The following is a 26321-nucleotide window of genomic DNA, read 5'->3' as shown; positions in this document are numbered from 1 at the left end:
GGCTTTGCACTCCCCAGGATGCAGCAGTGGGCAAACCACCCACTGTAGAGACTTGAGAGACTGTGGCTTTGCAATCCCCAGGATAAAGCAGTGGGCAAACCACCCACTGTAGAGACTTGAGAGACTGTGGCTTTGCACTCCCCAGGATGCAGCAGTGGGCAAACCACCAACTGTAGAGACTTGAGAGACTGTGGCTTTGCACTCCCCAGGATAAAGCAGTGGGCAAACCACCCACTGTAGAGACTTGCGAGACTGTGGCTTTGCACTCCCCAGGATGCAGCAGTTGGCAAACCACCCACTGTAGAGACTTGAGAGACTGTGGCTTTGCACTCCCCAGGATGTAGCAGTGGGGAAACCACCCACTGTAGAGACTTGAGAGACTGTGTCTTTGCACTTCCCAGGATAAAGCAGTGGGCAAACCACCCACTGTAGAGACTTGAGAGACTGTGGCTTTGCACTCCCCAGGATAAAGCAGTGGGCAACCCACCCACTGTAGAGACTTGAGAGACTGTGGCTTTGCACTCCCCAGGATACATCAATGGGCATGGAGCCCCCTCGTGGATCTGGCCTCGTGCACTCATCCGGCTGAGGTGCCCCCCCTTCCCTTCCCCCTGAGGTGCCTGTTTTATTTCTATCTGATGCCCCAGCAGTGTTCTCTCCGTCTTGTTCGGGTATCTTGTGTGGGGCTCGCCCATCCATTTTGGGCCCAGTGGTCCACGGACTATGATGGTGGAATCCCTTGGACTTGTATTCTTGGTGTATATATTTGTTTATAGTGTGAATATCTTTTGATATGTATATATTTTTTATTCATGTCTTTGAATATATTACAATCATTCAACTCATTTCCTTTTGTCCTTGCATTCTTCCAGAGGGGTTGGGGAGTGTATCTGTAATGTATCATGATGTATTGGTGTGTGTGTTGTAGTGGTTGGGGGTGTTGCATGTTGCGTGTGTGTGTCACTCTCTTTTCCCACCCTCCTCCCCTGTGTCGTAGGTGCAGTACTCACCGTGGTCTTCGCCACAGGCGTTCGTGCTCCTTGTAGAGGAGCAGGAAGACAAAGGCAGGGAGAATCTGAAGTTCCTGTTCCATGGCGTCCTGGTTCCTCGTGGGGTGTGTAGAGGTGAGCGTTTTCCCTTCCAAGTCCTGTTTCTGCCGTGTTTTTGTTCGCGGTGAATCCACCCCGGAAAAGGTGGCGGATTGGACTGTTGTAATTCTGTGGGCGGTACATTGTCCTCCGCCTGTCTGTTGGCAGTTACAGCTGCGGTGTTTGTTTGAACCGCCTTGGCTGTCAGGATGTTAAAGTGGCTGTCTATGTTGGCGGTTTCCGCCGCGGTCGTAATTCCACATTTTTTCTGCCGGCCTGTTGGCGGTTTTACCGCCACTTTAACACCGACCACCAGGGTTGTAATGACCACAAAAGTTGTCGAACTCATGAGTCATTGGAGGTGTGTACAATTCTACTCTACACATTGCAGAGGCAGAGCTGTTTACTCTGGAAGATACCGTTGTTAGGACAACAGAGCACAACCACTCTGCAATGGAAATAGAGATTAGAGAAAATTTACAAAAAATAAAACATTTTGCACACACCTCCAATTTCTCCTGCGGACAGGTTCTAAGGGAGGTAGTACAAAGTATTCCCGTACAGATTGCAGGTAGCATGCCTTCAATACCTAACCTTAGACTAATGTTTCAACAACAAAAACTGGCAAGTAACCCCCCCATGTAACACCACAATCCTATGAAGACATTAACGTCCCCCAGAACTAAAAATTACCTTCTCAAATGAAACTTTTCTCATGCATGACAATGAAAACCCTCAAAAAATCATTGTAATATTTAGCACAAACCACAACTTACTAATCCTAGAGAATAGTGAAATTTGGATGGAACATTTAAATCTACACCCCATCCATTCATTCAAATATACACTATACACGCAACAAAAAATAACACTACAGTCCCCCTAGTGTATGCATTATTGCCTGACAAACATTCCTCTACTTACACTGAATTTTTATCAGCAATCAGAAACAAAACACTGAATAAAAGACCTAGAAAAGTAATACTGGATTTCAAATTGTCAATGATAAACACAATAATAAAAATATATCCAGAAACCCAAATACAAGGATGCTTTTTCCACTTTTCACAGGCATATTGACGTAGAATCCAAAAATCATCCTTAAGTGGAGAATATTTCTCAGACTGCATACTGCAATTTGAATTAAGGAAACTAACAGCATTATGCTTTGTACCACCTGAAAAAGTAGATGAATATTACACAAATATCACAGATTCTAACTATTATACGGTAAATGAAGACAAATTGGCACCATTACTAAATTACATCAAAGAAACATGGATTGGACACCTAAGCAGATCAGGTCGCAAAAGAAAGCCAAGATTTCCAATAGAGTGGTGGAACTGCTACCAGACCTTTTTAGAAGATGGTGCGAAAACTAATAATGCCATTGAGTGATGGCACAACTCCTTCAACAAAACAATAGGAAACCCCCATCCAAACCTATATCATTTCAAGGAAATATTGAAGAAGGAGCAATTTTTCCAAATGAGGCTTGCTCAGTCACTCTCAGGTAGCCTGAACCCACGCACAAGCCAAAAAAGCAAAGAAATGACAGAAAGAATTTTGGCAAAAATACAATAATTTCCTACAATGGCGGCTTCAGACTACCTTGACAGTCTAGCATATATATTACATTTCTAACAACCACTAACCTACTCACCATTACTTGCCAGTTTAAAAAAAAAACATGAATTAAATTGACATTTATTTAATTATTTTTAAACTAAATTAATCCAAAGAAAACAGTTCCTACCTTTGAAGTTTTCATGTCTTTATGCAAAAACCTGTTGCTGTAGAAATCTTCTTCTTCATTAATATAGAAGAAGCATTTTACACTGCAAAATAAAAAAAATTAAAAAAATAATTTATCATCCTGAAAACAATTCAAATTGGTCATACAAAATGGATGATGGAAAAAAACAACTCTATATACGATAAAAACTTGAAAAAAAGAAAATATAACATTTTACCAAACTACAAATTAAACAATATTAAAAGAACCCCAAAAACATTTTATTCTCAAGAAAAGAAAAAATGTGAATCACATACTGACCAAAGCAACAGCATTAAACAAAGAATAAATAAGCAACAAAAAGACATGAAAACGAAAAAAAAAGACACTATTATTACAAAAAATAAATAAATACGAAGGCTGTTACAATACACTAAATATTCTTTTTAAAAACCGAACAATTGCCTAGTTCGTCGACCACTAAAATAAAATAATTACAGGCCAAAAAACAATTTTTCATAGTTATTAAAAAAGCAGTACGATTGTTTAAAAACTAAAACACTGCTACACATTTTTCTTTTTAACTGATACCAGTATCCAATGCAAACCTGTACGGGAAGAAAAAAGTCAACATAATAAACATTCCAAACATCCAAAAGCTACTCCCTACCTTAGAAGTACCTCCAATATCTATATCTGCAATAAAAATACCCTCAAACATACTGAAAAAAGAATTATAATTCGACTTACCCGAACGAGGTCTCTGCTTCCGTCCAGTCTTGACCGTGACGCTACACTGAGTGAAAAAAAAAAAAGACGTCAAACAATGTAAACAGAGAAGAGCACTAAAAATAGAAAACGGACTATTTCTCTCATAGGATATAATACAAATAGAGAAGGAAATACCACAAAAAATGGTTAAATAAATGTAAATAAATTTGTTTAAAAAATTATGAAAATATGTAAATATTAAGTAATAAATAATTATTTTTTGCATTTTTAAAACTATATCAGGTACAAAATAAATATTTGAAAAAAAACAAAAAAATGTGTTTTTCTTTTTAAAAAATTATGTTTGCATGTGAAAATTTGTTTTTGTTGGTGAAACACATTTCTGACCTCTAAAACGAATTAAAAAATATATATCTATATATTTTCTGGGATTTTTAAATTAAATAATAAAAAATTTTTAAAAAATATTTAATATAATATATATTTGTAATTATGCTTTCAAAAATATAATTTTAAAGAAATTAAATATTCATACCAATTTTATATTACCAGAAAAAATCGTACATTTCCCAAATAAAATTTTAAAAAATATTAACAATTTTTACAAATAAAGAAAATAAAGAAAACAAAGTACTAAAAAAAGAATTAAATAGAAATTAATTAAAAATAATAAAAATTTTATATATTTACAATCAATATTGGACTCTACAAAATCCAATTATAATAAATATTTAAATATAAAATAATACATAAATATTTTAAATTAAAAAAATAAACATTTTTAACGCTGAAAAGCAAAAAAAAGAAAAAGAAAAAAATGAGTTCACTGCTATTAAAAATAAAATTTCAGTATTAATACATTCCCCACTCATTATCCCTCAATTCACACTATCCCATCCCTAAAAAAGAGCCTACACTCATAAACAAATTACTCAAGCCCTAGTCTATAAATTAATACCTAAGTATTAATACACTCCCCCACCCATAACCCCTGCTTCCCCACTATCCCACACCTTATTCTGATGCATGATTTAAAAAAAAACAAATAATAATACCCAAGTGTATAAATTAATACCTGAGTATTAATACACTCCCCCACCCATAACCCCTGCATCCACTATATCCCACCCCTTATTCCACTGCATGTTTTTAAAAAAATGTTAAAAAAATTGCCCAAGTGTGCAAATCAATACATAAATATTAATACAGTTCCCCACCCAAAACCCCTGCATCCCATATATCCCGCCCCTTAATCCAAAGCATGTTAAAAATAATAATACTCAAGATCATAAATTAATACCTGAGTATTAATACACTTCCCCACCCATAACCCCTGCATCCTATATGTCCCGCCCCTTATTCCGCTGCATGTTTTTAAAAAAAGAATAAAAAAATTACCCAAGTGTGTAAATTAATACCTGAGTATTAATATACTACCCCGCCGATAACCCCTGCATCCAATGTATCCCGCCCCTAATTCACAGCATGTTTTCAAAAATAATAAAAAAATACCCTAGTGTGTAAATTAATACTTAAGTACTAATACACTTCCCCACCCATAATCCCTGCATCCCATATATCCCGCCCCTTATCCCGCAGTATGTTTTTAAAAAAGTAATGAAAAATTACCGAAGTGTATAAATTAATACCTAAGTTCTGATACACTTTCCAACCCATAATCCCTGCATCCCATATATCCCACCCCTTATCCCGCAGCTTGTTTTTCAAAAAGGAATAAAAAATTACCCAAGTGTATAAATTAATACCTAAGTATTAATACACTTCCCCACCCATAACCCCTGCATCCCATATATCCCGCCACTTATCCTGCTGCTTGTTTTTAAAATAGGAACAAAAAATTACCTAATTGTATGAATTAATAACTCAGTATTAATACACTTCCCCACCCATAACGCCTGCATCCCATATATCCTGCCCCTAAATCCACAGCATGATTTCAAAAAATAAAAATAAAATACCCAAGTGTATAAATTAATACCTAAGTACTAATACACCTCCCCACCCATAACCCCTGCATCCCATATATCCCACCCCTTATACCGCAGCATGTTTTTAAAAATGGATTAAAAAATTACACAAGTGTATAAATTAATACCTCAGTATTAATACACTTCCCCACCCATAACCCCTGCATCCCATATATCCCGCCCCTAAATCCACAGCTTGTTTTCAAAAAATAAAAAAAATACCCAAGTATATAAATTAATATCTAAGTATTAATACACTTTACCACCCTTAACCCCTGCATCCCATATTACCCGCCCCTTATCCCGCAGCTTCTTTTTAAAAAAGGAATAAAAAACTACCCAAGTGTATAAATTAATACCTAAGTACTAATAAACTTCCCCACCCATAACCCCTACATCCCATATATCCCGCCCCTTATCCTGCAGCATGTTTTAAAAAATGGAATAAAAAATTACCCAAGTTTATAAATTAATACCTCAGTATTAATACACTTCCCCACCCATATCCCCTGCATCCCATATATCCTGCCCCTAAATCCACAGCATGATTTCAAAAAATAAAAAAAAATACCCAGGTGTATAAATTAATACCTAAGTATTAATACACTCCCCACCCATAACCCCTACATCCCATATATCCTGCCCCTTATTCCGCTGCATTTTTTTTAAATTAACAAAAAAATTACTCAAGTATTTAAAATAATACCTAATAGTAATACATTTCCCCACCAATAACGCCACCATCCTGTATATCTCACCCCTTATCCCAGTACATTTTACTAAAATCTTGTAGTAAAAAATGTTAACACCGTCCCCAAAAAAAACATTTAATCACAAATAAAAATCCACAACTTAAAAAAAAAAATACTCAACCATTAAAATTACTACCACTGTATTAACACACTTCCCCACCCATAAAAACAACATCCCATACAAAACGCACATAATTGCGCTACATCTTTCTAAAAAACTACACAAAAACAATACAGCTTAAAATAAATACTTGAGTATCAATAAACATACCCAACCCCTGCATACCGAATATATAAAAAATATATAAATATATAAAAAATATGTATATATACATATATACATTAATATATACAATAATTATACATTATACATGTATACATTAATATATAAAATAATTATACATTAAAAAATACAATATATACAATAATATAAATATTTAAAATACATGTATATATATATATATATATATATATATATTTTCTTTGATACAAATGCTCACAAATGAGCTCCAAACGGCCCAAGAGGGGTGGTGCAGCAAAAAAAACGGCAGAGCACTCCGGTTAATCTCCTTTCAACAGCAAAATTATAAAACAGCAGCACTCTCAGGAAATCAAAAGGAAGTAAATTTATTTAAACACAACGCGATTCGGCAGACTAGCAGCCTTGATCACGTGAATGAGCCAACCTATCCATACACCAATATATACTCAGTGATCATGGTCATAGAAACAGGACTAAATCATGTATTCTTACAATTAATATAAATTTCAAAACATGACCATAATTAACAAGTTAGTCTAAAGATATGAACATCAAATTATACGCAATACAGAATATAAACTATATTCATCCATATACACCATCTCTCATCATATATAAATAGAATAAATGTGATACAAATCAATAAATATATTATAAATAGATATAAATGACTTTAGAAAAAATTGATTAACTATGTATACTCCCATATATCAAAGGACAATATCTCTATAAGTACATAAATAGTTACATAATTGTATAAATATAAAAGATATATACATATCCATATATATATATAATGAATATAAATCAAAACATACTTACAATTCAACCACATCATCTAACACTATTTTCACTGCAATAAGTTGATTATCATAGATATATATGGAACCAATATCATATTTTGAAAAGCGAATTTATACACGATGTTTCATATGTATCATGCATAATATGAGCATGTTCTTAATCCCAAAAATTCAATAAAGTATTTGTTCCCTTATCTATTTTGTATAGTACACAAATAATGGAAAGAATACTTAACACTGTTTCTATAGGTCCAATATCAATCACCCTGTGAACAAACTAAACCATAATCACTAGTCAATACACAAATCTGGAATCCAGCCGGACCCCATCATTCTGTTAAAGACATAAAATATAGAACAAAGCACATTATACTTAAAAAATTATTGAAACAATCACTTGAAAAATACATTAGGGAAAGAAATACACAGTAAGAGAAAATATAATAATTGATTAAGACCAAGATCAAGTAAGCCTGCTATTCATATTTCAAACCGCCTTAAGATCAAATCTTCAAAAATCACCAATTCAATATATATGGTACTTTATCATAATCACTGTCTCAAATCTCAAATAGGTGAGTACATAACTCTTCGCCAATATTTAATCCATTTGGTATTTTAGTTTCTAAATCAAAAATATATATGGATTCTTTTTTCCTTAACATCAACTCTCTATTTCCACCTCTATGATGGGATGGTACATGTTCAATACCATAGTAGGATAACAGAGTTGAATCAGAGTTGTGTTTCTCCTGAAAATGTCGCGCTACAGGGTAATGAGAATCTTTTGTTGGAATGGCACGCATATGTTCTAAAATACGTTTTTTTACTACATGTTTCGTGCTTCCCACATACCCACATATAGGTGACATGGACATTCCAATACATATATAGTAAATGGAGTACTACACGTTATAAACTGTTTGATTTGTCTGTTAACTCCTAATTTACTAATAGGATAATCTTTTCTAGACACACTGTTGCGGCAAGCTTTACAATGACCGCAAGGAAAGAATCCCTGTAGGTTGTGCTCTTTTATTTGAGCGATAGAGGTTATATCATTAGATCTCAATCTATCATGAAGATTACGGCCTCTTCTAAAAGTAATTAAGGGCCCCCTCTGTATCTCCTTACCAATAATGGGATCACTTTTCAGAATATTCCAATGTTTAGAGAAGATCTTTTTAATCTGTGCCGTATCCTCATTATAGGTTAAGATCAATCTGATATCATCGCCTTTCTCTTTTTCCTTTTTCTCAGTATTATCAAAAAGTGTATGTATTCTTTCCACTTTCTTGACCTTATCCATAGCCTTTCTGATTACCCAATCTGGGTAACCTCTTTGTTTGAACCTCCTAGTCATATCCTCCTGTTCTCTCTCAAAAGTCTCATCCATATTACTGATCCTTTTAGCCCTTAATAGTTCTCCATAGGGAATGCTCCATTTTAATTTATCCGGATGCCCACTGGTGGCATGCAGTAAGCTATTGCCTGCTGTAACTTTCCAGAAAAGTTCAGTGTGGATCTTCCTATCCTTGATCTTAATCCTTGTATCCAAGAAATCAATCGAAGAGCAACTAATATCATATGTCAATTTAATATTGTACTCATTCTTATTGAGTTTCTCGATGAAACACTTAGCCTCATTCTCAGTACCTTTCCAAATTATGAAAAGATCATCGATATATCTAAGCCATAGTATGGCCTGATTGATTTCTGGATATTTATATTCATCTTTGAAGATCCCTTCTTCCCATAAGCCCATAAATAAACAGGCAAAGCTAGGCGCAAAGCAAATTCCCATTGCGGTTCCGAGAACCTGTTTATATAGCGTGCCATTAAATAGGAAAATATTATGCGTCAAGCAGTATCTTATCATCTCTATTAACATGTCCGTATGTGCCAGATATCTCAGTGATCTTGTCTGCAGGAAGTGTCTACATGCTTTTATACCCATCTCGTGATCTATAATCGTATATAATGAATTTACATCTAAAGTGACCACAGAAAGTCATCTTCCCAGACAATACCTTCTAGTTTACCTAGGAAGTCTTTGGTATCACGGACATAAGAGGGCAAATTCATAACAAATTCCCTCAGAAAAAAATCTACATATTTAGACACATTTTCTAACACATTCCCACATGAGGAGACAATTGGTCTCCCAGGAGGATTCTCTCTGTCCTTATGAATTTTGGGGAGAATATATAGGATGGATAACTTTGGATAATCCCTTTTCAAAAAACAGTATTCCTCCCATAATAGAAGGCCCTTGTCCTTCCATTCCATCAATAGGTTCCAAATTCCCATGATACTATTCAAATAGATGTCTTTGGTTACAGTCATGTAAAATTGGGAATTACTCAATTGGCGCATGACCTCATCAATATATCTCTGTTTTTTCCAAGGTACTATATTGCCACCCTTATCAGCAGGACAAACAATGGTGTCAATGTCCTCTGCTAATGATCTAATAGTTTCACTTTGGCTGAATGTCATGTTGCCTTTAGATCTAGGTTTAAACCATGTACGATGTCAAAAATGTGTCAAACTGTGTACTGCCATATCGTGAAAAGTGTCAATATTGTCATGTATCATATTTGGAAAGAAAGTGGACTTAGGTTTAAAACCAGATGGAGCTGCCAAGTCGTACACAATATCCAAATCATCTAAAGTTTGGTATAAATCTTTCTCATTAGTCTGTACTGATTGGTCTTGTTCTAATTCATGAAGAGTTAGTAACGTATCAACATCACCTATAGATAACAGAGATTCATCTCTGTCTCTAATAGTAGAGGATTCCGGTCCATTACCTTTCAATTTAAACCATTTTTTAAATTTCAATTTCCTTATAAATTTAAACAGATCTATAAGGGTTTCAGCATAATTAAACCGTACCGTAGAACAGAAGGAAAGGCCTAGACATAATGTTTTTTTATCATCCTCTGTTAACTGATGATCTGATAAATTAATAATAGTTTTATTCACCGTTTCACTATCCATTATGTCAATAGCTCGGAGCCATTCCTTGTTTTTCCCACTTGCTCCAAGTTTAGATCTCTTCTTAATACAGTTTCTGAGTCTCTCTCTCCTCTTTTGATTCCTGCTCGTCTTCCTCTTCGGCCCCTTGGTCTGCCTCTGTAATTCAACACTTCTCCTTTTTGTTTGTGTGAAACTTGCCTGCCGTGTCGTAGCAGGCGATACTCGTCTAAAAAAGTAGCCGGCTTGTTGGTAATTTCAGTGTTGGAAATTTCACTATCTGTTGATCTCAAGGAATCAATTTCTCTTATATTTTCCAATTCACTTTCGGAGGTAGAAGGTTGAGCTACAGGTGTAAGGTAACTTGACCCAGCCTTATATAGATGATCATATTTCCTGCTAAAGGTCAGAATTCTTCCACTTTCATAGTCACCTATGTCTCTATGGAGTTTTTGTTGTTTTTTTGTTTTTATATCATCTTCATATTTTCTCAATTTTATCTTCAATGTTTCATAGAAACCAGTAATCAGTTCTTTTTCAGATCTTGAGGCAAAATTCTCCTTCATTTTCTTAGTATCTGTTAATAGGATTTCCCTATCACACCAAGCATATTTCACCAAAATTTCAAGCATATGTTTGGAACTTAATGCCGAATTTTCCACCCACTCTTTCAACATATCCGGATTAGATGTCTCATACGCTGGTGTAATAAAGATTCTTAATTCTCTCGGGACCATATTTTGATCAATATAATTTTGTAAGGAAGTAGCTTCCCACCATTTAGATATTTCTTGTTTACACATTTTCTCCAATTTATACAATAATGTGTTTAGATCACTGTTACCACTTGCATCATTCCCGAGTAATTTTCCTCTCAAAGCAGTCTTAGCAAACAGCACTGGAGCAGCCATTTTCCTCTGATTATCAGTGTCATCATCCATAGTAATAACTGAATATACTAAAAAATTAATGTGCCAAATTTTATAAGAAAAACATATATATTATATAAAAAATCAGACCAAAAATACATCACTCCCGATTGAGATCCCCTGGGTGAAATACCCAGTTCCCCTTGCCTTCACTCGTCACGCCTCAAATTTCTTTTATTTGTTGTTTCTTGAGTCACTTGGAGATAAATCCAAAATAGTGTATAAGTTGAAATTATTTATATGGAATTGATACAGTAAGTTATATCACTCCCTGATTATAAAAGTCCTCTAGAGCGTATATCAGCTCTTATTTGTATTTTTAGTATGAGTACAGCCATTGAGCATTAGCAAAACATCGTATCCTTATCTTATTATATTGGGATACGCTTTAAGCAGCAAAGTCAGAATACCATACACACAACACTAAGAGCACTGCTGCGTGCTTTCCCTTATGTGTATGTAATATCAACTCCGTATTTCATTTACATGCTTAAATTGAAAAAATAACGCTCTGATGAAATACCATCTGAATTCTTATCGTATTGAAATACCGAAGAAACTATTCGCGTAATACAACGCACAACGCACGATTTTTATAAACAAACATTTGCCGTCAAAGCTTCCGACCGAGGTTTATAAATGATCTTTCTTGTTACAATATTACCGGCTGAAAAAAAGAAACTCAGCTGCTTCACTTGTAACCAGCATAACTCTCAGTACATGATTAATGGCGTCTCACCGTGTCAGAACAAGACGCTCATCGTTGTGCGGTCCACACTTTTAAGCGTCTCTCTCAATCCTACGGACTTTTAGTGTTCTGGTTTTGCTCCGTAAGCAACGTCAAACCCAGCTGTATCATTCCGAATTTATGAAGCACAAGATAATCTCCAAGCACCGTTCAAAAATTACCTAAAAATAAAATCTAAACAACTAAAAAACAATAAAAAAAACTTACCTTAAAATTCATTGTTCTGGCATTCGTTGTTAAGGCAAAATCGTTGTTAAGGCAGTAGTTGTTCTGTACTTCGTGGAAAACACTTAGTAGGTGTTTAGGATTCGTTGTTCAGGCAAGTCGTTGTCCCAACTTCGTTGTTCAAGTTGTTTCCCGTGGTGGCTACCGACCACTATGGACATGGTTATTCCCTTACCCCAACTGAAGGGGGTAACAGTCTTTCAGCTCTCCCCCCGCACACTAAAACATCTTATCCCATGGCAAGCAAGAGGACATTTGATTATTTTGGGTTTTGGTTTTACATTTGGGCCGTGAGAGCTTGGTAACTCTCAAAATCGTCCCACTTTGAATGATGAGGGCTGCACTTTTTTGACTTTGGGACGCTGCCATGTAGAAAAATCCACAAGACCTAGACACATCTGAAAACTAAACATCTGGTTGATTCCAGGTTGATGTGCTTCACATGCACCCTGCACCATTTTCTTACCGACAATGCCCTGCAAACCTCCACATTTTCTGGAGTCCCACATTTTTCCCACATTTTTGTGATGGAACCTTCTGGAATCTGCAGAATCCACAAAATTCCCACCACTCACCATTGTCTCATTTACACAGATAAAAATTCTGCTGCACTTGTCAGCCTAAAAATGGTTTTTTTCAAACTGCCCTTTTGAACCCGCTTTGGTTCCCCTTTAAAGTTTGACATGTTTTTGCTCTTCCCTGTCACAGGCACTAGGCCCACCTACACAAGTGAGGTATAATTTTTACCGGGAGACCGAAGGGAACGTTCGGTGGTAGGAAATGTGTCCCAGTGCAGTGATCCCACACAGAAATGTGGGAAAAATTAGATTTTCTAGCTAAATTTGAGGTTTGGTGAGGATTCTGGGTAAGAAAACATTGGGGGGATCCACGTAAGTCACACCTCCCTGGACTCCCTCGGGTGTCTAGTTTTCAAATATGTCTGTGTTTGGTAGGTTTCCCTAGATGGCTGCTGAGCCCAGGACCAAAAACGTAGGTGCCCGCCACAAAAACATGTAGTTTTGAATTTTTACTTTTGATGTGTCCAGATAGTGTTTTGGACCACTTCCTGTTGCGAGCACTAGGCCTACCCACACAAGTGAGGTACCATTTTTATCGGGAGACTTTGGGGAACGCTGGGGGGAAGGAAATTCATGGCTCCTCTCAGATTCCAGAACTTTCTGTCACCGAAATGAGAGGAAAACATGTTTTTTTGGCCACATTTCGAGGTTTGCAAAGGATTCTGGTTAACAGAACCTGGCGAGAGCCCCACATGTCACCCCATCTTGGATTCCCCTAGGTGTCTAGTTTAAAAAAATGTGCAGGTTTCGTAGGTTTCCCTAAGTGCCGGCTGATCTAGAGGCCAAAATCAACAGCTAGGCACTTTGCAAACAACAGCGCTGTTTTCTTTGGGAAAATGTGATGTGTCCACATTGTGTTTTGGGGCATTTCCTGCCACTGGCGCTAGGCCTACCTAGACAAGTGAGGTACCATTTTTATCAGGAGGCTTGGGGGAACGCTGGGTGGAAGGCACTTTGCAAAAAAAATTTCAGATTTCAATGTAAAAATGTGATGTGCCATGTTGTGTTTCCTGTCGTGAGCATTAGGCCTATCCACACAAGTGATGTACCATTTTTATCAGAAGGACTTGGGGGAAGACAGAATAGCAAAACAAGTCTTATTGCCCCTTGTGTTGCTCTACATTTTTTTCTTCCAAATGTAAGACAGTGTGTAAAAATTAAGTCTATTTGAGAAATGCCCTGTAATTCACATGCTAGTATGGGCACCCCGTAATTCAGAGATGTGCAAATAACCACTGCTTCTCAACACCTTATTTTGTGCCCATTTTGTAAATACAAGGGTTTTCTTGATACCTATTTTTCACTCTTTATATATTTCAGCAAATTAATTGCTGTATACCCGGTATAGAATGGAAACCCATTGCAAGGTGCAGCTCATTTATTGGCTCTGGGTACTGAGGGTTCTTGATGAACCAAGAAGCCCTATATATCTCTGCAACCAGAAGAGTCCTGCAGACATAACGGTATATTGCTTTCAAAAATCTAACATTGCAGGAAAAAGTTACAGAGTAAAACGTGGAGAAAAATGGCTGTTTTTGTACCTCAATTTCAATATTGTTTTATTTCAGCTGTTATTTTCTGTAGGAAACCCTTGTAGGATCTACACAAATGACCTCTTGCTGAATTCAGAATTTTGTCTACTTTTCAGAAATGTTTAGCTTTCTGGGATCCGGCATTGGTTTCATATACATTTCTGTCACAACCTGGAAGGAGGCTGAAAGCACAAAATTGTAAAAATGGGGTATGTCCCAGTAAAATGCCAATATTGTGTTGAAAATGAGTTTTCTGATTTAAGTCTGCCTGTTCCTGAAAGCTGGGAAGATGATGATTATTTAGCACCACAAACCCTTTTTTGATGCCATGTTCAGGACAAAAAACACAAGCCTTCTTCTGCAGCCCTTTTTCCCATTTTTTGAAACAAAACAAAATGTTTGCTGTATTTTGGCAAATTTCTTGATCTCCTTCAGGGGAACCCACAAAGTCTGGGTACCTCTAGAATCCCTAGGATGTTGGGAAAAAGGACGCACATTTGGTGTGGGTAGCTTATGTGGACAAAAGGTTATGAAGGCCTAAGCGCAAACTGCACCAAATAGCCAAAAAAAGGCTTGGCACCTGAGGGGGAAAAGGCCTGGCAGCAAAGGGGTTAAGGACACATATCATATCTTTTTAAAGTATTTAAATGTGCCTGAATTTGAATGTTAATTAACTTTTGTACAGTGTCTCAGCAAAGAAGGTATTTTAAAGTATATGCATCATTTCACAAACATGATTAAAGTCTTATATTAATAACATGAAATACCACTATAGAATATGTGTATAATATTATATTTGTCCAAATTGTAAGATACATACCACATATATGCATAAAAATGTAGTTAGTAGTATGGCCTTTTATAAGATATATTGCATTATAATCTAAAAATATATTTTCATTTTGATGTACATGACATGTTTAATCCTCTGCATTTGCTATGTATTGTTATAGTTATCTTTTTATAGAGAACATCATGTTTAAATTATCACTAACATATACTTGAAGCATGAAGTTTTACTTTAATAAATGAAGACTTAAACATTACATACCTATTATGTGAATCATATGATTTATTTCAAATATGTTTGAAAGTGTGGAATGGGCATTTGATCCACCTTTGTCTAACCATGGTGTTGAAAAAATGAAAGAAACAGGTACCCCCTAAAATTAACAAATAAAATATAGTACCAGCTCACTTAGACCCTCATTTCAAACTCAGCGGTCTCCTCCAGATTCCGCCGAGGTACCACCGGGCCGAAGACCGCCAGTGTTGGCCATCTTCCACCAACCATATTATGACTGCTGGTAACCCTCTGCCCTTTTTTGGACAGAGAGACACCAGCAGCCATATTGGCGGTCGGCGGTGAAGTGGAGGCTGCTCCACCGTCACTGCTACGTCATCAGAACACCACCCATCATAATATGACTCAGTATTAAGCGTGGTGGTGTTCTGGTGACAGGAAGCTGGCGGCGGAGGAGCCCCCATGGATCCTCTTCCCTCCCGGACGATCACCGGAACAGGTTAATTGATCGTCCGTTAGGGAAGGGGGGCATGGGGGGGTGTTGTGTGTTGTGTGCGTGTATGGGGGTGTGCGTGTGAGTGTGTAGAGGGGTTGTGTGAGTGCGTGTATGCATGCGGGGGTGTAATGTGTGTGGTGGAAATGTAACTTGTATGTATGTGTGCATGTGTGCATGTGTGTGCATATGTATGTATGTGAGTGGTGTGAGCGTGTGTGTAGTGGAGTGTGGGGGGTATGTGTGGGGGTTTCAATGGGGGTGGGGGTGGGGAGGGGATCCTACTACCTTTGGGAGGTTGTAGGGGGGTCATGGGTGTTGGGGTAGGACTCAGGGGAGGGGACTAGGGGAAGGGAAAACACCAAACAGTGTCAGGGAACTAATTCCCTGGCACTGATGGTACATACCGCCATGGATTTCGTGGCGGTTGAAAACCCCACAAAATCCATGGCGGTTTTTGGGGTCCTGATATGGCCTAGTGAGGGCCGCCGGACTGGAGACCATTGTCTCCAGCCTGACAGACCTTACCGCCGTGGCGGACGGTGCAGGACATTAACGGTTTGGCATATGCCAAACCGCCAATGTCATAATGGTGCAGTAATGACTGCCAGCCTGTTTGAGGTTTTACCGCCCTAATTGCACCATCCGCCAGAGTTGTAATGAGGGCCTTAATACTTAATATACTTTAACTCATAAACACACATTTTCATGCACCTAATCTATTTAACATGTTACAAAATTGTTAGAAATAGCCTTTCTGCAGGGCCACCCACATAATTTTTGCATCCTCCTTCCATTTTTCTGACCTCATTTTTGCTGGCTTTACGACTCTGCACACTTTACCACTGCTAATCAGTGCTAAAGTCCATATGCACTCTCCCTAAAACATGGTAACATTAGCTCATACCCAATTGGCATATTTAATTTACTTGTATGTCCCTAGCAAAGTGCACTACCTGTCCTCAGGGCCTGTATTAAATACTACCAGTGGGCCTGCAGCATCTGTTGTGCCACCCACATAAGTAGCCCTTAACTATGTCTCAGGCTTGCCACTACAAGGCCTGTGTGTCCAGCTTCACTGCCACTTCTATTTGGCATTTAAAGGTACTTTCCAAGCCTTAAACTCCCCTTTTTCTACATATAAGTCACCCAAGGTAGGCCCCAGGTAAACCATATGGCAGGATTCTATATAGGTATAAGGCAGGACATGTTCCTGTGTAGCTTATATATCCTGGTAGTGTAAAACTCCTAAATTTGTTTTCCACTACTGTGAGATCAGCTCCTTTCATAGGATAGCATTATGGCTACCCTCATATATTGATTGAGTGGTAGATTCTGATCTGAAAGGGGTACCCAGGTCATGTTTAGTATGTCCAGAATGGTAATATAAAATCCTGCTTATTGGTGAAGTTGGATTTAATATTGCTATTCAAGAAATAACACTTTTAGAAAGTGAGCATTTCTCTACACTCAAATCCTTCTGTGCATTACAGCCAGTCTCTAATCCACGTCTGGCTGAGCTGGCTGATAGCTCCCTTGTTCATTTCACCCAGACAACCACAAACACCGGATGCGCAGTCATACATGCACACATCTGCATACCGAATAGGTCTTCCTGGGTTGGAAGGGTGAAGGGCATGACACTTAAATTTGAAAGGACAGTGGCCTGCCCTCACACAATGGACTGCTAAACCCCTTACTGGGACCGTGGCAGACAGGATTGTACTGAAAGGGAACCATGTGCACTTCTAAACCACTCTTTGAAGTCTCCCCACTTCAAGGGCTCCGTTGGGTAGATAAACTTGGTCCCTGACCCTACCAACTCAGACACTTCTTGGCAAGATACCTACTGAGAAAGGAACTCTGAACCACAACCTGCAACCTACTAAGAGACGCTGCCTTGCTGCCCAAAGGACTCACCTGACTACTTTGTTGTGAAGGACTGCTGCCTTGCTGTTGCTCTCCTGCCTTGCTGCCCTCTGGCTCTGCTGAGAAGTGCTCTCCAAGGGCTTGGATTGAGCAGCCTCCGGTTTCCTGAAGTCTCAGGGACAAAAAGACCTCATCGCTGCAAAGAACTCCTTGTTGGGAGAAAATCAACACACAGCCTGCCCTGTGGTGAGAAAATCACTGCATTGCTGAACCAGAATGACGCAGCCTGGCTCCCCGAGTAGAGATCCACGCAGTGCCAGAATTGAAACCGGAACTTCAAAGCATGGCCCGCCAGAACGACGCAGCCCGAATTCCTGCAAGAAGAATTGACGCAGAACCTGCCGCATGACAGAAATTTCCCCGCATCGCCCACCGGATCCACGCCGCTCCTGTCACTTCGTCCTGCATGCCCATGTTTTTTCCACATTGTCCCCGGGGCGTCCAATACCCGCAACCCAAAGATGATCCAAATCTGCACACCGGAAATCAACGCAAAGCCCTTGCTGTGTGGAAAAGCATAGACGCATCGTCTGTGTGCACCCATTCCACGCATCTCCACCTCTGCGGTCCGGTGCGGATAATTTAGACGCAAACCAGGTACTTTGCGCTTTCAAGAGACCATTGTTGTTTTTAAGAACTAAAAGACTCTATCATTACAAAAGTGATGTCTCAACATGTATTTATCAAATCTCGATCATTTTGACCCTGATAAATCTTCTTATTGCATGATTTATTGCACAAATTCTTTACCCATTGCCTTCTAAGTTAAGCCTGACTGCTCAGTGCCAAGCTACTAGAGGGTGAGCACAGGATGATTTGCATTGTGTGTGACTTACCCTGACTAGAGTGAGGGTCCTTGCTTTGACAGGGGGTAACCTGACAGCCAACCAAAGACCCCATTTCTAACACCAACTCAATATTGCATTTAATATGCATTTGTCCTGGGGTTAAAACGGAATGTATCAGGCTTTTGAAGACTTTCTTCCACAATGCAGGTAGCCAGCCAAATGATTAAAGACCTATTACAACTTTGTGTATGCCTGCAGTTATTTGGCTTGTTATATGAGAAAAAGTGACTAAATGTATAGATCTTTGATTAACTAGATTGCAAAAGAAGGTAGCAGCTTCTCACCATACATGTATATCAACAAACTAGTTCATAACTGAATAACCTTTACTTAAGTTAGGGTGAATTCTACTTGCATAAATTCTGATTCCGGGTTTCTGACTAACCTGTTTTTTTTTAAATATCCTGTTACATAGGGCGGCTGGATGAAACATACTGATATATGTCAAATAGAATATGGAACATTCATGTCACTCAGGCAAAGATTCTGCCAAATAATACTCTTTTTTGGGGATTTGAGCAAAATGATTTTAGCATTTTATTTTCTTTGTTGTTAAGGGGTATCACATAGAAGAACTTTGATACCGAAGAATGTGTCTATAGAAGCCCCCCTGTTGTTTTAGAATGAAAGTGGCTTAGTTGTGTTTCTCATTTTATTGTAATAATTGTAATTATTAATCAATAAATTGTACTTACTTGCTACTTTTGAATATTACTATCCAAGTATTTACCAATTAAACGTAAATAAATATAATTAAAGTCTACCCATAATCAGAATATCATCTATCCCACCCAATTGCCCAAATAACATTATACCAAATAAGGGCAACATACCCTCTTGTAAGAAATTGGGGTTAATGGTTGAAGGGGTTGGAAACCAAACTTAGGCAACAACCACAATCCTTGTCAGGGTGAAACATGAAAAATCACAAAATTTAACCTGTGCTTAACCTCTAGTAGTTTGGCACAAAAGCAGAAAGGCTTAACTTAGAGGTATAGTATAAAGTATATACAGCACACAGACTGTTGTAAAGAGAAAACACAGCACAAGAAAAATCCTGAACTAATTTAGAAATTGTAAGCTTTTAGATGAAAATAGCACCAGAAGGCAAAGGGTATATGGGTATGGGCTTTATGATGCTAAGTATTGTTCTGATGAAGCTTTCAGCTGTGTGAGGATGTTTTATGGGGTCTGGAGTCACTCAACGTTGGTTTCAGTAAAGCATTCAGTTGTGCAGTGAGGCTTTTCAGGATTTTGCATATTGCATTGCACCTACTTTGATGGAACCTTCAGTAAGGCAAGTAAGGCAAGGACGAGTTCTCTCCAATGCCAGCCCAGAATACTGACCTCAGGAAGTACCTCTTGCATTCCAGCAGAGGTAAGCAGGATTCAGGAGGGTCCTTTTGCATCAGGTCAGCTGGGTAGCTCCAAATAGGCCGCTGGAGCTTCATATGTCCCTGTAACTCAGAATAGGAGGGCAGTCAGCTGAGCCTTGAAGTCACTCAGGTTAGCCTGAGATGAAGAGAGCAGATCTAGTCTTTCTTCACAGACAGCAGAGTAGGTGCCAAGCAGTAGGGAAGCCCTCTGAAGAACAAAGCAGGCCTCAAGCAGCAGGGCAGTCCTATGAGGAACATAGCACGCCTCAAACAGCAGGACAGGTATCTCGTGAACAATGCTGTACTTCATCTGTAGTCCACAGGCCCAAATGTGTATTAAAGAACTGGTTCAGGTGTCCACTATTTATAACTGGTGTCAATGACTGAAGTCAATGACTGAAGTGGGGGTGACATCCTGGCTACACCCACATCTGGCTCTGTAAAGTGCTTCCTTTTGCCTGCCAAGGCTCAAAGCAGTCTGGGGCTGGCAAAAGACTGGTTTCAGGCTCCTTTGTATGTGTGCTTCAGGCAGCCCTTTGAAATGTAAGTGGGCATAGAACAGCTCTGCCCCACCATCCTAGCAGGATGGCCCATCCTGCCAAAACCTAGTCATGTGACCCAGGAACCAGGTGGCAGGTACCAAATGGTCAAGATACAAAAATGCCAACTTTCTAAAAGTGGCATTTTCAAAATTGTGTCTTAGAATCTTACTTTACTTTTAAAGAACATTTTAAATTACAATTATTTTGAGTTCAAACTTGACATCTCTATCTCTTCTGAATCAAACATTAGTGCTTATTAAATATAATAAGATAACCCAGTGTTATTCAATGATAGAGATAGGCCTTGTAATAGTGAAAAACAAATTTAGGAGTGTTTAGCTGTGTTTACTACTAGGTCATGTAAAAATAAAAAAAAAACATGCCTTACCATTTAAACACAATGCATCCTGCCCTGTAGGCTGTTTAGGGCTTACCTTATGAGTGACATATGTTTTCAAAAGGAAGATTTAGGACTGCCAAAAGATTTATCTTGCCAGGTTGAATCAGCAGTTTAAACCTGCAATACAGACTGCAGTGGCAGACTTGAGACATGTTTTAAAGAATTACTTTAGTGGGTGGCACAATGGGTGCTGCAAGCCTACCAGTAGCATTTTACAGCACAGTTTGTGAACTAATCCTGGGTTCATAAGTAAGTGTGTTGCACATGGCTGAATACCTGTATATAGACCTCAGTTTCTGGAGCAACTCTTGAAGAAGTCATTATAAATTCCATTTGTCTCATGCAATGTAAGTGTAGGCCACAGCCATGTGTTAAAGTCAATGTATTAGTGTACTTTTGGACCTGGCCCTTTTTGCAGGGCCATCCCCAAACTTTTTGCCTCCTTCCTCCTATTTTTAATGACCTCCTGCTGTAGGCTCTAGCACTGTGAGCACTTTATCACTGCTGATCAGTGCTAAAGTGCTGGTGATCTCCCCTTTAAAGTCGGTATGATTGGCATACACCGTATGGGCACATTAAATTCACCTGCAAGTCCCTTGGACAGTGGTATCCTTATACCCAGGGCCTGTAAATTAAATACTACTAGTGAGCCTGCATCGCATCTTGCACCACTCACAGAAGTAGCCTTTCAAACCTGTCCCAGGCCTGCCAATGCAGAATCTGTGTGCGCAGTTTACTGTCACAGGGACCTGGCATCCAAAACTACTTGCCAGGTAGGCCCTAGCTAGCCCTCTGGTCAGTGTGCTATGTATGTAGAAGGCAAGACACATGCCTGGTTGTATGGCCTGCCATGCTAGTGATAAACAGCCTATTTGGTTTCTCAATGCTGTGAGTGCTGCCTTGCTCATAGGATTGCATTGGAAATGCCCTGTCTTATGTCAAGGGGGTATTGTCTGATTTATAAGGAGTAGTGTAGGCATGTTTGGCATGGTTGCAATGGTAGTGAGAGATGCTGCTTAATGGTGTAGGTGGATTTTTTATTACCAGTATAGAAATGCCACTTCTAAAAAGTGAGTGTTTCTCTGTGCTTATGACTCTGGTGTTTTGCAGCTTGACTCCAATCCACTTCTGGGACAGAGTGACAGCTACACTTTGTGCATACTTGTCAGACATCCTGTACACAGGGAGGGTGGAGGTAGCACAGAGGTGCATCTGCATATTGAATAGTCTTCCTCAGCTGAGAGAAGGGGAGGTGGGGCACACCTGCATTTGTAAAGGCTGTGCCCTGAACTCAGACAAAGGGCTCATTTACCCCCAACTGATGTCTGGAGCCTGTGCTGGAGAAGAGAGTGGACACTCCTAGAACCAGTTGTAACTGGTTGGAGCCTCTTTACCCCCTCTTTGTGAGTGCTTTGCAAAACTGAGTATAAGTACAGGAGATTTTTCCCAAAGAGACATTCTGAAGAAATGGACACAGAATGCTGCTGGAGGGACTCACCAGGAGCCACCTTGGGGTGCTGCTGGGTTGCTGACCTGTGACCTGCTGGGTCACTAGGAAGAACTGCCACTGACTGCATCCACCTTGTGCTGGCCTGTTGTTGGGCCCTACCACCCTGTGCTCCACGTGTGTCCACAAGAGCTGGGTGTTGTGCCCTCTGCAAGCATTTGCTCCCCATCGTGAGGACAGCACTGTGTTATGAAGCTCCCTTGCTGGAGCCTAAGCTACTGAGGAGCACTTTTCTTTATCCCCCTAGTGCCTTGAGAGTGCTCATCCTTTTATTTAACTAGTGCCCTGAGAGCGCCGGTACTGTTGCTGGTTTAAGTGCTTCGCAATGGCTTTCCATGTTTCCCCCCTCTGGGACTGGACAGGACGGAAGCTTCGATGGAGGCCCCACCTGGCTGGGGGTGGTTGTTGAGAGGCGGCCCCGTGTGAAGAGAGGGGTCGCCTCATCCCCGGGACGGCTCCCTTCCTTTCGGCTTGTCCCCCCACAGTGAAAGTACCCACGGTCGCGGGGGCTGTGGTCACTGTGTAGTGTAGCCATTTTAGTTATAGCTCCATACACGTTATTTTAGCATATTAGTCCTGCTGCTGTGCACTTTAACCTAAATATATTTTATTCAGCTTCATTTATTATTTTAACAATAGCCACATTTGCAGTCTTGTTTTATTGCTCTCTATCTAGCTGTTCTTTGCCTAGGCCAGCACTGCATGCCTAAACAAGACATTTCTTTCACTCTGTATTTCTCACAAGGCTGCAGTAAGATAGGTTGCCGGCAAACATGGTAACGCTTTGTCTTGTGTTCATAGAAACAAACACATCCTTACATAGGGACATTTTCTCAGAACATCAGCTGTTTTATTATAAAAACACTTCTCTGTCCCATACATGTTTGAGGGAGATTCCAGCCAGATGATCACAACTGTATGCTGATTGCTGAACGCTTCGCTACAGCTGCTTATGCAGACTACAGGCCTCTTGCTCAGGTATGATGGATGATGTCTTCCCAGGGGACCCTGAAGGGTAGAAATAGAGCTTAACATGCTGTGCTCTAATATAGCCGAGGTAGGAATTATAATGGTGACTCTAGTGACAATATGGTAGCATTATTTTTATGCTCCACTCTTCTTGTCCCAATTTTAATCCTGTCATGCTTCATCGTCCTGGTTATTGCAGTTCATGCTTTATTATCTAAGATGCAGTTGCTTCATTAAAACCTTATTGAAACATATACTGCCTCTGACTGTCCTTGTATATGTGAGACTAATGTAACTGAGAGAAACAGATGAGATCTTAGTAAGCACGATTTCCCTGAGGAGTCAATTGTGCCTCACGCTCAGCTGCCCAATCATCTCTACTCTAGGGTATAGATGAGGCACTGCTAGTTAGCCAGAGTAAAACCCGGATTAGGTCGACAGGTGGTTAGACTTAGTCCCCCACCCACAGGCGATTCCAGTACTCTCATTAGAATAATGAGAGCCTACGCGACAGCTGAGGGTAAACCCTTCTACCTATTTTTAAGCAACAGTTCGTACTGATGTATACTACCAAGGAAAGTTTCACTGGGATGTCAGGGCAGTCCTAATTATATTTTTATTCTGCCTAGTGCCTTGCAGTGATGGTGACTTGCCCTTTTGTTTTCTGATGATCTGATGTTCCTGGTATGGGCATTTAGGATGACATGTTTTCTGTGACTTGGTGCAGTCATGATGATGTATTGTATTATGACATGTGCATTCCTTTTAGTAATGTTCACCTGACTATTGCTTATGTTGCAGGATAACCAGTAATACATGTATTCTATGTGACTACTGCTGGCTTTGGCAGTGTAATAGTACTGTGTAATGTTCTGACAACTGCTTGGGTAGCAGGGTATTGCTGACATGTTTTGTTTGGTCTAATAATGTTGTGTACAATACAGTTTATTTTTATATAACTTGGTGTTGTGTTTCCTTTATGGTGGGGATAGTGCGTCACGTGTGAGGCGCAAACGCTCTATACAGTGCCTCTGGGATAGGCCTGACTGCTCATGCAAGCTACCAAGGGGATGAGCAGGGGTTATCTTGGGTGTGTAACTCCCTCGCCCTGACTAGAGTGGGTGGGTTCTGCCTGGCTTAGGTGCATACCCTAGCCAACCAGAAACCACATTTCTAACATGTACCAATGTGAGATTCAAAATTACAAAACACACATATGTCTCAGCCATACTGACAGTCCAGATACACATACATATGTATGCATTGAGCCATATTGACATATGTAAACAATGTGATAGATAACCCATATTTATTTGTAACTAGTCAAATTTCCAGCGTATGAAGCCTTGACTGTAAAACTCACAAACTCAAACACAATCTGTCAAACATGTCATACAGACAAAGTACTAGCATAGATTGGAATGCAAATGGGGCAAGGTTTTCCAATGTATCTAGGATCCCAATCTCAACATTCCCAAGCCTCATCAATGATGACCAAATCAAAGCAAAAAAGTACAGGTTCCACTAGTAGGTGGAATCATATCCATATATGGCAGTGGTCGCCAAACATTTTAATGCCATGCCCCCCAAGTTGAAAACTACAAATCTGTTATATGTATATTGCTTCTTTTGGCCAGAGCCTGATGCCCCCCTCCTGGGATTTCTTGAGGTCCCCCTAAAGGGGCCCGCCCCTCAGTGTGAAGACCCCGATATATGGTAAACAATAAAGTTGTGTGTCCTGTTTGTAGTGGAAATCTACCTGCATCTACATCAGTGTGTCCTACATACAAATGACCAACACTCCCATACCTATGTGTCCATCTACGTTCAGCATTATTTGTCTGAAAAAAAAGCATAACTATCCTTATCACATGTTGCAACTGCACTACAAGTAGGCAGCAATTTTCAACGTCAAAGTAAGTGAGCAAATCAAAGACTGGGTCAAGGTCATACAGCCAAGCAACAACATTCAGAATTTTCAAAAGGACATATATATGTGTGATTATCAAACAGGTAAGGGCTGTCAAAACCTACCTAGTGCTGAATATACACAATTTGATCAGTACTTTGTATCTTTGCACAAGTAGCACATAACATAGAGTTGTCCACAGCTTTCAGAAATACCTATCACAGTAATCTACTGTGTGCACATGAAAGTCAGCATGTAGATGTATCCAATGTATCAGCACAGTAACAGCAATACCATTGACACAGATAACTTTGAGACATGTGCCAAACCATGGACAACTGTATATACAACATATAAAGTGCAATACTGTAGGAAATATCTATGAGTTAGTCAGTATACAGAACTCACATAGATAGGTATGCCTTGGTAACAATGTGCATAATCATTAACAATTGTTTTATTTTTTTACTTTCAGCTGAAAAGGATATGATCAGCTGAAAGGATATGATCTACAACTGTGGGTCATGACCCAATGTACCATCCCCAGACAGAGACCAAAAAACGGACCAACCAGGCACTGACCAGGACTCAGAAAGTTGTGGAAATGATTGTAGTCCAAGTTTTGGTGCCTCAATATGTCTGGGGAAAGATTGCTATACTTCCCCCCCTATGGTGTGCAAGATAATATTGGTTTGTGCAATCCTACACAACATTTGTGTTAGGACAAAAGTCCCATGGGACTTTAAGCCAGAGGAGAGTGAACCAATGGAGTAGGAGGATGACAATGGTGGAGTCCTCCAACACACATTCGCTGGTCAGCGGCGATGCAACAACATTGTCAATTTATTTTTCACAATTAGTTTACTCAATGGACATAATGGCCCTCATTACAACCCTGGCGGTTGGTGATAAAGCGGCGGTAATTCCAACAAAAATAGAAATATGACCACGGTGGAAACCGCCCACACAGACA

This window comes from Pleurodeles waltl, chromosome 2_1 (genome assembly GCF_031143425.1).
Source record: "Pleurodeles waltl isolate 20211129_DDA chromosome 2_1, aPleWal1.hap1.20221129, whole genome shotgun sequence".
Taxonomy (NCBI): Eukaryota; Metazoa; Chordata; class Amphibia; order Caudata; family Salamandridae; genus Pleurodeles; species Pleurodeles waltl.
The sequence above is the reverse complement of the archived record's forward strand: the minus strand, read 5'-3'. Positions refer to the sequence as shown.